General features: G+C 40.9%; 1 protein-coding gene across 2 annotated transcripts in view; it reads right to left on the reverse strand.

The window, feature by feature from the left end:
- FOXN1 (forkhead box N1) overlaps positions 1–14759 on the reverse strand; it is a 35861-nt gene extending 21102 nt beyond the window's left edge. For both annotated transcript variants that reach the window (XM_072937240.1, XM_004177031.5), the window contains exon 1: positions 14649–14759. The gene's annotated coding sequence lies outside the window, so the exon portion shown is untranslated. The remainder of the gene's footprint in view (positions 1–14648) is intronic.
- Positions 14760–14994: the final 235 nt, after the last annotated feature.

Genomic DNA, 14994 nt, shown 5'->3' on the forward strand with positions numbered 1-14994 from the left:
AAATTTTAGAGGCAGAACCAGGAATTTGTGGGGTTTTTTTGCATTGCAGAAAATATACAGGTGATGTTTCACTGTGGTGTTTGGCCCAGGTTCCCTTCCTTACATCTGTACTTATATTTTATCCTGCAACTTTTACTTCTAACACCAACAGTGAGGACAGGGGGCCATGTCTGTACCTGCAGAGAACTTCGTGAATTAATAATTTTTTTTATTTTCCCACTTTTTTCCTGGATGAAATGTAGTAATTTCTCATTCTGAAGCCATTCCACACCTTAGATTATACTGCAGCCCTTTCCTGAAGGATTTCTAGTTCTGCTGACACCTTTCTGGGATGGAAAGGCCAAAACCACCTGTGGTGTTTAAGATGTAGGCACAACGTGGTGGTTGCTCCCCAAGCACACAGAAATTCCCTCAGAATAGAGAAAAGCAGATTATAGGGTTTCTTCTCAGCTTCATTGCAGGTCCTGTTTGTTCTGGGAATGGATTTTACCTCTAGTTCTAAAGTATTAATTGATGCAGAAGTAGAAAGCCTGACAAAAATTCACACACTGTGGCTGAAATAACACTGTAAGGACTTCCCTATTTCTTATAGACTGGGCAGACTCATTATCTGGGAAGTTAAAAATAGAGAAAAGTCCCTCACAGGGGCTAAACTTGAATAATTAGCCCAGCAAAGAGGGAACTCAGCCCTGAACAGAAACCAGGCATGGAAAAATATAGCTGAGAAGGTGACTGAATTTGTCAGGTGCACTTGGTTTTCCCCTCACCTTTTTCCTCCTTATCCTAAACACTAAAACACCTTTCCAACTCCACCAGTTAATCTATAAAATAGATGTCAGCTCTCCCTACCAGCCCTGCAACTCTGGCAGTATTTTCAAACCCAATCCTTTGCATACCCTGTCCTGCTTTCTGGATGAATGGATCTGCTGCTTCCTGAAGGAGGGGTGTGAAATTTCATTGCTTTATTGTAGACATCTAAGCATGAAGTCAGACACGGTTCCAAGGGCTGGGAGCAGTTAATATGATACAGAAACTGTGTGATTCTGGCATGAATAACCAGCTGGGCTGGCAGGAAAAACCAGCACGGGAGATAGCGGCGTTCACTGATGGCAGCGAATCTGTAACTGAATTCTCTGGGCTGAATTCAGAATTTTGGGTCTGGGGAGTGCCAGTGAGGAGATACCACAAATAGAGCAGAGCCATGAACACAACCATGTGACTTAGCAAAACAATTCCTAGGAAGAAGAAAGGCAGCTACAGCCAATAAATGGGATGGTAGATAAGGAGGTGCCTCCTTTGGCTCAGAAATTCATCACCTGCAGATTGCTGAGAGCTGGGAGAATGCAGCAGGGAATGAGCACTTGGTCCTTCTCCAGGCACCCCTCACAGTCCCTGCACCTGGGCTTCACTCTTACCTTTTTTACAGCCCTGTTTCACACCATCATTTGTGAGCTTCAGTGTCTCTTTCTCCTATAATTATGTGTTCTGTCTCCCACGTATTCCTTCATCCATCCTTTCCTTTCCTCTCCCTGCAATGACAGTCTGGGTCACTTTACTTTCTTCTACCACATTATAAAGTCTTTTAACATATCCCAATGTATCCCTTTCCTTTCTGTGGCTATTTTGGTTCCTAATTTCAACAGGAGTTTATGGGCTAGCCACAATATTTTCTGTATCCACAGCATTTTGTAGAAGGTTATTTTTTTAGAGCCCACCACTACATTTGAATGAAAAGGCAAATACCAGTTGGTTTTAAAGCCGGATGATAAGAGTGGACATTGGTTAACATTTCCAAAAATGTGAGGAGAGCTGAATGATCTCATAAATAATGTGGGTCAGGGATTGTCAGCTCCTCCAGACCCAAAACACAACAAGCTGTGGCCCTGCCTCTTGCTGCTTGTACGTAACAAAAGATGAATAATGAGCAGCTGTTGCCATGAATTACCTATTGATACCTCACGGGCTCTGAGTGCCACGATGCACCCCATTCATCCTCTCTGGGGAACGTGGTGTAGGGGGTGTTGAAGACCACCCTAGGTTGCAGGGTGGCTTCGTGTGGTGGAAAAATTTCTATTTTAACTTATGCTTCTAAAAAAAGGCTCAGCAATCTCTTGTTGTTCTGTCTCAAGGTTGTTTATTGCAAGTTTATTGCAAGTTATCTAAAAGATTTTCTCCTCAGGATGCTGCAGTTTGCTCAGCAGCTCAGGCAGAGGCACACACACCCCTGACATCCTCTCTGTCTCTCATCTTCTTCTCTCCTCCTGCCCCTGGCTGTTGTCATTTTTTATATGGTAGATTATGTTATATGTTTATAGTTTTTTTTAACTTATTACTGATATTAAATGGTGTTTTTTTATTCTAAACTAATCTGTGAATGCTATTAAGAACATGGAGGTAAGGAAGAAGAAAGAGGGATGATAGATCCCTCTATCTTAAAACTTCTGACTTCTATGCATAAAACAGAAACCCCCCCTGTACAGGTGTTAAAACCCCCCTGTATAACACTAAAAAATTCTTCCCTCTACTTTGTAACTACTTCTACTATAATATCTAAACTTTTGTGACTTCTTGTTCTTCCTGCAAGGTTGGTAAATCATTCCATGGCTCAAACCCAAAATCACAGCTGTTTCCAGCTGCCTGCCAGGGTCTCAAATGCTTCTGACCGGGACCTGGAACCTCCAAAAATGTCTGAGGGATATTTTGATTTCTGACTAGGGGGGACACACAGGGGAAGGACTTTTGGGAGCCTCCTCATTTGTTTTAGGTTCCTTTTTCTCCCCGGGTGAGTCACGCTCATCTCCCTGGGACTTGAGAGTTCATCTTGGGATCTCATGCCATCTTTCTGTCTTTATGAGAAGGTGGGGAGGATGATCCACCCTAATGGTTTCTGTTGCTGGCTGTGGCAGCATGTTTTATGACGGGTGTGGTACATTCCCATTTTCTCTGTTGTGCATGTACAGCCCCACCCGTGGCCACTCCCACCCTCCCACTGGGAATCGCCCACAGTAAGCTCTGTAATTACCTTTATTTGATCTGAGAAATGGATTTGGGAATCTTATTATTACTCAGCACCGTCGTAAGCTGAGTATGTTAAAAAAGAAAAAAAAACAACCAAAAAAACCCCCACAAAACAAAAACAACAACAACAAAAAGCCCCTTTTGGATGGCTGATTCCCAGAGCAGGGATGTGTTAAGTGCAGAAACATGAGGCACCAAAAACCAAGTTCAGGGGCTGTTTAACTTCAGTTTGCTTTAGTTTTTCCTTGGAAATGTCAGGCTCCAATATGTGTAAACACATAGAATTTCACCTGTTTTGAGTTCCTAATGTCAGCAGGCAGAGCTGCCCTGAGTTAGAGTTTTGATTGGAACAGATTCTGTTGGTTTTACATGGAATTAAATGGAATCAGCTAAAATGACAGCTTGTGCATGTTTTACATATTTACTCTGGCCTATGCAGTGTAGTTTACACAAGCCTCTGAGCTTCTCAGAAAAAAAACAATTTATGCAGCACTGTTCCAAGCATTTTTTTGGGGGGGGAAAAACTTTGAAAAAGGGGGAAAAACTTTGAAAAAGGAGGAAAAAAAAAAATCCACGCAAACCCCAAGATTAAAGCTCCTGCTCTGACTTTAGAAGATCAAAGGTCTTTCAACCAGTAGCTAATCCAGCCAGTGACAGGAACACAGCTGATGGGGAGTGATGTGTTCTGCTGACACCTATTCCCAGGCATGCATGAGAAATGGTGCATATAAAGCAGGAAAAATGAAGGAACAGGTCATGGAGAGTGACATTTTTTCCTCACCTTCCACTCCTAGCAAGAACCTCTCTGTCCACAATGCTCCAGTGCTGTTTTTTCCCACTGGTTCATACTGGTTCTCATGTTAAGGTTTACTGGGGAAACTGGGGCTGATGGTTTGCTTGGGTGAGCAGGAAGAGCTTTGGACAAGATGCTTCCTCACCAGATTTTAAAGGAACCAAATATCCACTGAAATCCTGAATATAGACAGAAAACTTCTTTGCATGGATGAATATTTGGTTGAAAGAGAAAATAGAGGGTAAATGTGCTTTTTTGGGGGTCTGCTGAGATTTTGTGGGGCTTAAAGTATTCCCAAAAAACCTGGAAAAAAGAGGTGGAAAGCTACATGACAGAATTTGCAGGTGATGGTGTTGTTCTGAAGAGTTATGATAAAGATGAGGTGAGAGGAACAGCAAAAAAAAAAAAAAAAAAAAAAAAACCAAAAAAATGAGGTTCAGTGATGGGGCACAAACCTGATTATTAAATTAAAAAGGAGTGAAAAAGGTTAAAAAGGAGTGAAAATAAAAACATTGTTAACTAAAACAGGGCTGCAGTTCTGCACCAGCTCTGATATGAGAGGTCTATTTTAAACACATAAACCCACAGGATATTTCACATTTCAGTGCCATGAATTCTCTGCAGAGTAAAAAGTGCCATAATTCCAGAAGTTACAGCTACAGCTGGAGCAAACACTGCTTAGGGAAAAGGGAGAGACAGAACAAAATTGTGGGTGAAAAAAAATTTTAAAAGGCAAATGTCTGATTATCCCAACACTTTTGTCTCCCTTCCCCCACAAAATTACAAAGTCATTGCAACCCCAGCATCAAGCTGAACACTCAGTTTTGTAATTTAAAGCATTGTCTTTGGGATTGCAGGAAAAGCACGAGACAGACAAGCTGAGGAATAGATGAGGGCCAGTTTGGAGATTAAATAACCTTATGGGAAAACACGGCCTGACATTGTTTTGCAAAATGAATAACATAGAAATATGTTAATCCTTTAGGGAGGAATAACCACTGGGAAGAAGATGAGATAGAAGTGACTTGAAATTAGGAAGACTAAAAGAAGTGAGGAGGGGGAAGGAAAAGCAAATATTATGTTGTGGACCAAAGCATGGGTCATGCATAAAAGCATTAAACTCCCCATTTTGTAAGCATTGGAAAACTTAATATTTGCTGTAAATATAAATACAAAGGAAATTCCCAGGAGAAGATCTGAAAATGAAGGAAAATATGAAATAGGCACAGCTAAACCCATCTGTTTTTACAGTTCTGAGGTCCACAGAATATTTAAACCTGTCAGCTGTGGCCACATCATCCCTTCCCCCAGTTACCCTTCCCTGCCTTCAGTGCCAAAGGTCCAAGGCTGGTTCTTCCCCTTTTCCCTGCCCACTTCCCCAGCACTCCCACCTCTGCTACACCCACCTGTTCTCCCAATGCCTGATTTATTCCTCTTGCCTATTTCTGTCTCACAAACACTGTGTCCTCACCGTGAGCAGCAGCAACACCAACAGCAGCTGTTTGGTTTAAAATAGAATTTCATTTTATCCTTCATTCTCCTTTAACTCTGTTGGGAAAATTCTTTGTGAAAGCTGTTTCTCCTCAAAGAAAAGCAACACAAAGATGAGTTTCTTTCCCCAGTTCTCTTCATTGCTGATTGTTTGGAAACAGATTGTTCCAGCCAGTGTGATTGAAATGGGATTGAAATGATTGAAATGCGATTGAAATTACTGAGAAGCAAAACTTTTGCAAAATTTGTTTATCTGGGATGTATTTTTCAGACTTGTAAAATAAGAGAGGCTTTTATATTCATTTTAATTTTTCCTCAGCAGAACCACAGAGGGGAAAATGTCAAAGTTTGTGATGTGCAGACCCTTGTTTGAGGGATAAATGAACCCCTTCAGGGCTTCAGTCTGGAAATTATTTTATCAAGAGTAGCTAAGAAATGGAGACCATGATAAAAGTCTTTTCCATGCTTAAATATCTCAACTTTTTAATGAATATTTGAAGCAATAACTTCCTTCAAGAGCTCTCTTGGTGTGCAAAATATCATCTCTGCTTTCTACTCTTTCTGAGCAAATTCCAAATTCCATCTGTTTTGTGTGTCCCTGTACTGAGTGAATCCCTTCAAGCTGAGCATGTCCACTGTATTGATAACTGAGACAACAAATGGGCTTTTACTTTTTTCCATCCCAAATTATGGTTAATGAAAATATCTTGTGGCAAAGTATGGATAAAGAAAAATAACAGCTAGATTAAATAAACTAGAAAATGCAAAGGAGGAATTAAGTTCTATGGTTTTATGAACTTCTCACTTACAGGAAAACAAAAAAAAAAAAGGATTTATTTCATCACAAAACCTGAGGCAATAACACCCTTGAAATAAGGGACAGAAATTTCACAGAAACAGCAAATATCCCCAAAATGTGCGTGCAAAACCAGTTTTGTAACAAACACTCAATAAGTAATCCCTGTTTCATTGAGGAAACATCATTTAAGCAAGAATATTGAATTGTGTACAAGACCTTGAAGCTGTTACAAAATTCTTCATAGAGATGAAAATTAGAAGCAAGAAAATGGTTGAAATTAATTAAGAATCATCCAAGTCCTGCATTTTCCTCTATCACTGTGCAGTTTATGAAGCCCAAGAGATTCTTTCTGGGAACCTCATTCCCCCTCTGAACAGGGATTTTGTCCATTCTCTCCTCAGTGTGAAAATTAACTCCTTTATCGTAATAGAATCTTAAATTCTGGGGAGCAGCTGGCTCTAAAGAGGTTGAAACTACACTCATTTCTTCTCTTAAAATATTAAATTTCAGCGATACATAAAACATAATTAACTGATCTAAGGGGATTACCACATTAAAGGCCGAGACATAAAACTAACCCTATTCCAAAAGCTGTTCTGTTTTCTTATGCATAAAAAAATCATGCAAATTAAACTTTTTATAGTTGTTTGTTTTCAACACATAAAGCACAGCTGATAAAGAATATTCATTAAGGGACTAGAAATGCAGTTTTGTGTTATTGCTGACAAGGTCCTGTGACAAGCAATTTCAGGAGAAAAAATAATTTATATTTTAATATATTATTAAATAATATAAAGAAAATCTGCTCACAAATCTGTATCAAGTTTGGTAATGGCAACAGCTCAACTTTTTGCTTCCTCTTACAGATCTCTGTAGGTAATCAAATTTTCACTTGTTCCGGTGTTGTTGTTTTCTTGGATTTTCTAAACAACTATAGGACTAAATTTGTAATATTATGGTATTTTGGGCATTATAGAGAATGATACAAAACCAGAACAAGGAGTCATGGATTCAGCTGGAGAAAAAAGATGTCAACATGGGAAAGTAGAAACCTGAACAAAGAGAGTTTGTGGATGTTTATTCATCAATTAAAGAATAAACTTGAAATTAAAGAAAATGTCTTTTGCATTCACATATTTACTCCCTCTGATTTAATATTTTTTTCCTGTTAAACCCAGAATTTTTATATTGAGGCAGCTTATCAGTTATTAAGTGGGAAATGTGTTTTATAGCCAAGGAGATTTGTGCCTGGGGTGAGTGTTATCTGAGTTTGTTGTAAGGGAATTTCTGTGTGAGTTTTTGTCAGCTTTGGCTGCTCGTTGCTGGTGAAGAGGCACAAATTTCTATGTGGAAGCAACCTCATACTTTGCTCCTTTTGTTAACATTTTTTTTGGTGGCAGAAGATCTCACTCCATGGTCAAAGACCATTTTCCTCCATGGCTGGGAGCATTTAGAGCAGAGCTAAAAAGTGTTTTCAAAGCCTTGGTTTCCAATTCATACCAAGATCTCCAGAGCAGAAATATCATTGAGGAAATTCAGGAAAACTGGGCTGGAAGGGATTTCTGGAGGTGATCTGGTCCAGCTCTCCCTGCTCAGTGCCAGCTCAGCTGGGTTAAAGTGGAGACAAGAGCAGGAAAAGAGTGAAAAATGAAAAAGCACGTGCCTGGTTCCTCCTGCCAGGGAAACCCAGGCCCTGTGTCTGCTCCAAAATGATGTTTGGCCATTAACATCCCTAATGAGCCCAACACCAAACTTGCTCAACCAGGGGAAAGGAATTCTTAAGGGTTCTCTCATTTGCTTTTCTTACAGTCTTCCTTTTCTTCTCCCTCTCCAAATTAAACAATGCCACTTGTCACTTCTCTTGTTGTGATCCCTGGTATCTAGGTTTTTTTTTTTTGGGAAACTCGATGCTGCAAATAGAGTGTGCAAGAATTGCAATTTTTATCTCATCAAGGATGCAGATTGTTTGCATTTGGCAGTTAAGAAATAAAGGTAAAAGCCTGACTCTTACAGGTTTCTTGTAAAACCACAGGCAAGTATCATAGACACATCACATGCTTATTTCTCAGAATTTGAAGATGTTCATTTTTATAATCCATATTGTTAATTTCCTGGAGTTCACTCCTGACATTTCTCACCTTCACTTTCAGTTTTCACAGATTCCACATTTTCATTCTCTCTTAAATTCCACTTTGCCTTTCTTTTTCAATTTTTTTTTTAACCTTAACAATGTGTTTATGTGTGGGAAAATATTCTATTCCTGTATACCTGATATTTTATTATTTTTGTTGGGCAGATTTTTAACAATGTTTTTTTTTCTGAGGAGTCTTTCAACAATGAGGAACATCATCAGTTTAAGCCAAATTTTGCAGCCTCCTTTGCAATTTTGTTGAGCATTTCTGCATGGATAAATCTGACTTATTTTGCTTATTGAAAAGAGTTTCCTGCTGTATTTTTGTAGCTTCAGAGAGGAAAAGGAGCAGGTGACAGAATTATGCTGGGATTTAGCTGTAAGTTTGCTGAACACTGAGCTGCAGAGGATGGGCAGAAATCTAGGAAATTTTACCTTTTTTAAGGAAGAATTCTAGAATGTTTTAACCATTAAATGAATTTTTTTTTTTTTTGAGGCAAAGAGCTTTTCCATACATGTATTTTATGCTGTGTGCTGAAGTGATGTATACCCACAAACAGTTAATTTCCATAGATTTAAATGAGTGGTATTATTGCTCAATACCTCACAAGACTGTGTGCAGACTATCCAAAAAAAATTACTTTGCATGAGTGGCTAATCTTGGATAAGTTGGTCCTGGTTTATAATTTTTCAGTCCTTTGAAAGGTTCTTATAAAAGATGTTGGACAATATTATTTGCTGCATGTTCCCAAAGCAGAATCCAGGTGTCACAAAGCTGACCCCAAATCCATAGGATAGAACAGGTGCTCTCTAGACACTCTGCATTTCAAAGAAAAAAAAAAAAAAAAGAAAAAAGAACCCATCCCAATTCTATTCCTGGGTGGAAAAGTAGGGCAAACATCATTAATTACTGACCTTAAAGCACAGTGGAAAACTAACGGGGCATTGCCAAGTCAGAGGATGAGAAATTCTGGAATATTAATGATGTTTGCCTGTGATCTCACCCGTGGAAGAATACCTGTGTTCTCACCTCCCAGAGGACAGGGCTGGGGCTTTTTGAGGTCTCCAGGTTCAGTGGCCCCAATTAATTTAGTTCTGGTGAATTTTAGAGAATCAGCTGAAATTACTGCAGAGCTGCAGGTCTGAGAATTGGCTGGGTACGAGTGGATTTACAAGACTGAAAAGAGGTAAATCACTCTCTGTCATCAAAGTAGAAAAGGTGAGAGAATTACAGGTGGCAGATTTAGTTTTAACTCCCAGAAAAGGACAAAATTTTCAACCCACCAAACAAATGGGGGGTGGTGGGGGGAGGCAAAAGTAGAAAAGGACAACATTTTAAACTCACTGAAGTTTAGGGGGGAAAAAAGGCAAAAGTAGAAGCTATTGTGAATTTGCTAAGGATGGATTATCCTGGCAGTATAGTTTCCCTGGATAGTGGCCTTGCAAGGACAGAATAATACAGATTATACAGCTGGGTATGAGTGAGGCTGCTCTGCTTTTGCCTGTGATGTTTCCATAAGCAAGCTAAGAAAACGTATTTGAGATAAAACTCTAACAAAGAGGAGGTAAAGCTGGGTGGAACAGAGCATTAGGAGGAGTTAGAGAGTGGCTGAATGAAAGGGTATTTGGAGTGGATTTCTTCAAGAGCCTGCCACTACTTGGTATTTTCACTTAATGACTTGAGTGAGAGGCTGGAGAGGAGCTCTAATCAGATTTGGAGACAACTGGAGATGGGAGGCTTTGCCTGTCTAGGTGGAGGGCAGGATTAATATTCAAAAGGAGCCAGGAAAAAGAGTCTGCAGACAGCAAAATAGAGTTCAGGGATAACTGAGCTCAGCATCCAAGCAGGAATAAGAAACCCTGCAGACAGTGAGTGAGGAGAAAGCACCAATTCTGCATGGAAACATCTTGGGGGCTTCAAGGGTTGGAAGCTGAGCCTAAATCAGCCAGATCGTGGCATAATGAGGAGCCAGAAAGGCTGGCAGGGCTGAGCTGCTGGCAGGGCTGAGCTGCTGGCAGGGCTGAGCTGCTGGCAGAAACGTGTTCTGGGTGACCTGGGAAAGGAAACCCTCCTGGTCAAGTGGCAGCTGAAGGTTTGGGATTTTGGTCAGTGCATTTCAAGAGGTTGTCCTCCAGTTTGAAGTCCACAGGAGTGGAAGGAGGATGGTCAGAGCCCTGGGAATTCTGGCTTGTGAGAAAAGTCTTACAGAATTAAAGTTGTTTGGTCTGGAGGAGAATTTTTACTGCAGGACATTCCAGCTCTTTCTTTCCCCCCTCTTACTTGCCCTTCTTTGCAGCAGCTCAGGAGGACAGTGCCTCGCTTTTTAATTATTCCAGCTGGGAAAATAGTAAATTATTTCCTTCTATGAATTACTTACATTCCTGGGAGAACAGGTTCCTGTCTAATATTTCTGGCATCCTACCATTTGCCCACAGAGGGGAATGTTGCAGGGACCTGTCCTGGCAGGTCTGTTGAACCAGCAGTTAAGAGTTTGCAGGGCAGGGATACCTGCCCATTCCAGGAGTAAAGTACTGGATAGGTGTGGAAGTTGTAAGCTGACACTGGATGAGCTCCTTTGAGAGGCTCTAACAAACTGGTGAGGCAGCAGTACAGAGGGAAACAAATTGGGTTAAAATGACAGCATGTTTAGCTTCATTACATGACTCTGATGGAACCTCACCCTCGATGCTTCATTCATTTCTGAGCACTTCACCAACAGAAAGATAATAATGCTCTGCATTGCAGTAGCCCTGTCTCATCCAAACATCTTAAAATGATTTTGCATATATTTACTGAGCCTCAAAAGGCACTGCTGAGATTTGTAAAGGCTGCACAGGGATTGCTTTGCTAACCACATGCTGAGCAGCTCCCTCCAGTCCTTAATAAACATTCAGCAGGGCCCAGAGAATGCAGGTTTAGTTTGAAAACGTAGAGGATTTAGGTAAAAGAAGATATATAATGACCAGTGCCTTAAGTGTCATTATTTTGTTCATAGAATGCAAAAAGAGGAACCAAGCCAGATAGCTGTAAGCCTTTTCATCCTGAATAAAATAAAGAATAATATGTTCTATCACAGTTGTTTGGAGCAGCCTGGTCTAGTGGAAGGTGTCCCTGCCCATGGAACAAGATGAGCTTTAAGGTTGTTTCCAATCCAACCCATCCTGTGATTTTATGGGCCTGTGTGGGCTATTTTAATTGCTTTTTTTAATGAATAATAGTGGCATATATCCCCCTGGGAAGGGGGACTTTTTTTTTTTTTTCCCCAAAAAGGGTTTTTTTTCCTTGCAAAAAAACCAGCAAGCACAGAGCTCTGGGCCATACCCAGGTCTCAGCTCTCTTGGCATGTTGGAAACAACCACTGCTGGTATCTCATGTGTGACCAGGAGACTTAGGTGCACAAGATGGCTGAAAAAACCCCCAAAATGGGCAATGTTATGTCCAGAACTTAATTGATTTTAAAGAAAACAACAGAAATCCCAGGATGTTTGTATATGGGGTGAGGAGAAGCTGGGGAAGTAGCAGAGGATGTGCTAATGAGGGCATAACTTGGATTTATGTCTGAAATGTGGCAGAGGAGTTAATTATTGCCCCAATCTCATTACAAGTGGCAAAGTGTCTTTGATCAATAGGATTGTCCAAGACTTTGCTTTTAGTTTCCAATATTCCAAGCAGCATCCTGTGGCTGGCAGCACATCAGGGCCCTGATCCCAGAGTGACCAGGAGGGAGAGCAGCACCTCACAGCTCTGATCCTGACCCACAAATCCATGGAATTGTTGGGGTGGGGAAGGACCTTAAAGCTCCAACCTTCCACCAGAGCAGGTTGTGGTGATTTACTCAGGTAAATCACTTTACTCTGGCAGCTCCCACCCTGCTCTCAAGCACTGGCACCATGGAGGATTCCTTGGGAGGCCGCGGCCTGGGCCGCGCTCACAGAGGCAACAGAGGAGGATGTGATTTGTAGCTCCCTCCTAATCTGCATTATCTCCATAATTAATCTCTTTGTCTTTGGAGCTAATGATTTTTTTGAGGTGCAGGAGAGCAGGGAGGTGTGTTTGACCCAAATCTCAGAGCTGGGACTGTCTGAGGAACGAGAAAGGGCAAGGCCACCACCAGCAAATCCTCTCTGCTGGGAAAAATCCACATTTCCTGTGTCCAAGGGACACTGAGCCCCAAATCCAAGCCAAATTTTCCTGACTTTCCAAGGGGCACAGGCAGCAGGAGCCAGCTCCAAAGCTTCAGCAGGAGCCAGGCTGGAGTGCTTTGCATGTGTAATTGTTTGGTTTGTAAGCAGTAGCTGTAAAAATCCTCCATGAGACACTTCAGTGCTTTGACTCCCTGCTTTTTAAAGGGTAAATACATGTAGTGGTTTTTAATTTTTTTTTTTTTTTTCATTTTGTTTGGGTTCATTTAAAATTTTCTGCTTTTTAAAATGTCTTGCATAGACTAATGCAGGACTTCTGCTTCCCAACCTATTGTGGTCACTTTAGACCATAACCAAAGGATCAGTTTGGCTCTAACATGAATCAATTATCAATATTTTTTGCAGGGGCTTGGAAATTTCTTTTTCAGCTTTTTTGGAGGCCTTATCTCTGCCTCCCTGTCCTTGGTCATTTACCAGCACATGAAATCAGGTTATGGGAGTGATTTCATGAGTGAAAGTAATTCTGACACCAGTTCTTGTGTGAAATATCTGGAACTTTGTGGCCAAAAGTATTAGAATATTGTTGTTGTGGTTGTCTAGTTTCCAGAAATCCTAAAAAATTACATTTTCTTTTAATTTCTGTTTTACAACACTGATGCTCTGAAAGGACACAGAATTGAAAGGACATTTTCTGATTTTTTAAATGTATTTTTCTCATTATCTTCTGTACCTGAGCTGCAAATTATTGTCCTAAGAAAGGACAGCCTGTTGTGACCAGGGATGGATCTGAAGGATTTTGCTCCATGTAGGTGAATCTTCCCTCTCTCTACACTTTCCTCTTTCAGGTCAGTAAAAGCAAATGTTTTATGTGTTCCTAGCAGGGTCCTGTGCTGCACCTACCACAGTGGCCTTTTACAGATAATTCCATTTACTCCCCAGAGTGCTGGACTGCCTCCTGTCTCCAGCACATGGCTGCAGTAACACCCAGGAACTCAGCAAAATCACACCAGAATCTGTGTTCTTGTACAAGCAGCACTTTCTCACACTCAGATTATTTCATTTACATTCACCCTTCTCCTGCAAGTGCCCATCTCCCCTCACCAGGATAAACAATCTGCTTTAATGATGTATTTTCATGGCTGCATATATTATAACTTGCTGACAGAAAACTTCACAATCCTTTGCTCCTTCAGAAATATACTTTATCTATCCAATATTTTTCCTCTTTATGCCTATAATTAGTTATTAACAAAATAAATACATTTTCAACCTACACCTCACCCAGTTCAACATGTCTCATATAGTATTCAAATTAGAAACATATGATCCTGATAAACCAAACTGAAACATTTATAAAGTCTAATTTACCAAGATTTAATCCAGGAAGGTGAGAGGGTCAAGAGTTGAATGACAGATGGTTGTTATTTATAGGTTTAGATAATTATTGTGTTTGTAACACAAACAGTCCCTTTCTTGCTGTAAATCTAACAGTCTAAAATGAAAAAAGTGAAAAGAAAGCGATATAAATAAATAAGAATTCAGCTTCTACTTGCAGTGCTCAAATTCAGCCATTCCTGCCCTTAACACATCCTGGCTTCTCTCTGGCTGTGACTTCAGCCACCTTTCCATATGAGAATAAATCTAAACAAAGTTTTCATCCTCTGCTACCAACCACACGAGGCAGAAGCACCAGAATTAAAACAGCACTAAAAACAAGCTTGGTTTCAAAACACAGAACTTCCCAAGTTTTTGATTCACCACTGGAAAAGTTTGATACAAATCTTTCAAGAATTGCTGAGACATGAGGCTTCCCATATTTTTTCAGCAATGCTTTTCTTGGTTTGTTGTTTGATTCCCCCTGTTTGTTTTTTTCTTTCAGGTAATGAAGACACTTCCAGCTTTCTTTATAATTATGGAGGAGAAGGATTGGGAGCTTCACCCCAGACGAGAAAAGCGACTTTTTTCCTTTGGGAAGTCACCTCCAATCTTCCTTTCTCCCAGCACCAATGGATCCATGCACTTACCTGGATTTTCCTTGGCTCCTTCTGCTGCTCCTCTGTGCTGGTGTGTGGTAAATACCTACAGGAGCTGCCGAGGAACAGGATGGAGGTGCTGACCTTCCCTTCCCTCAGCCTGGAGTTCTTCAAAGTCAGCCTCAGGGACTTGACATTAAATAGAGGAGCCAAGGCAGGAGAGCTCTGCTCCCCCTTCCGTTTGGCTTTCACGGCTGACTTCTAAAAAGCTGCATGGAGCTGTCAGAGGTTTCCTCTTACCTTGTTACTGAAGCACAACGGCGTGGTGCTGCTCCAGGACAGGATTAGGTCATTCAAACAGCCCTGCAGAGAGAGTGGAGCTCAGCGGTACAGAGGCTCCAAAGGCTGGAAAGATCTGATCTCACATCAGGTGAGAGAAGGCAGCTGGCTGGGCAAGCCAATAATTATGATATCAGCTCTTGTTCGCCTCAGGCAGTCCTGCATTTAATAAGAATACAAATATGACTAAGCTCCATTTTTTTTCCTTGTTCTCTTGGTAATTCCTCAGAGAAGTTGGGCAGGTATTGAGCTCTAACTGTCTGGAAAGAGAGCGCTCCCTCTCCACCTCTCTGTTTTCCTTTTGATT

The sequence above is a fragment of the Taeniopygia guttata genome, chromosome 19 (assembly GCF_048771995.1).
Source record: "Taeniopygia guttata chromosome 19, bTaeGut7.mat, whole genome shotgun sequence".
Taxonomy (NCBI): Eukaryota; Metazoa; Chordata; class Aves; order Passeriformes; family Estrildidae; genus Taeniopygia; species Taeniopygia guttata.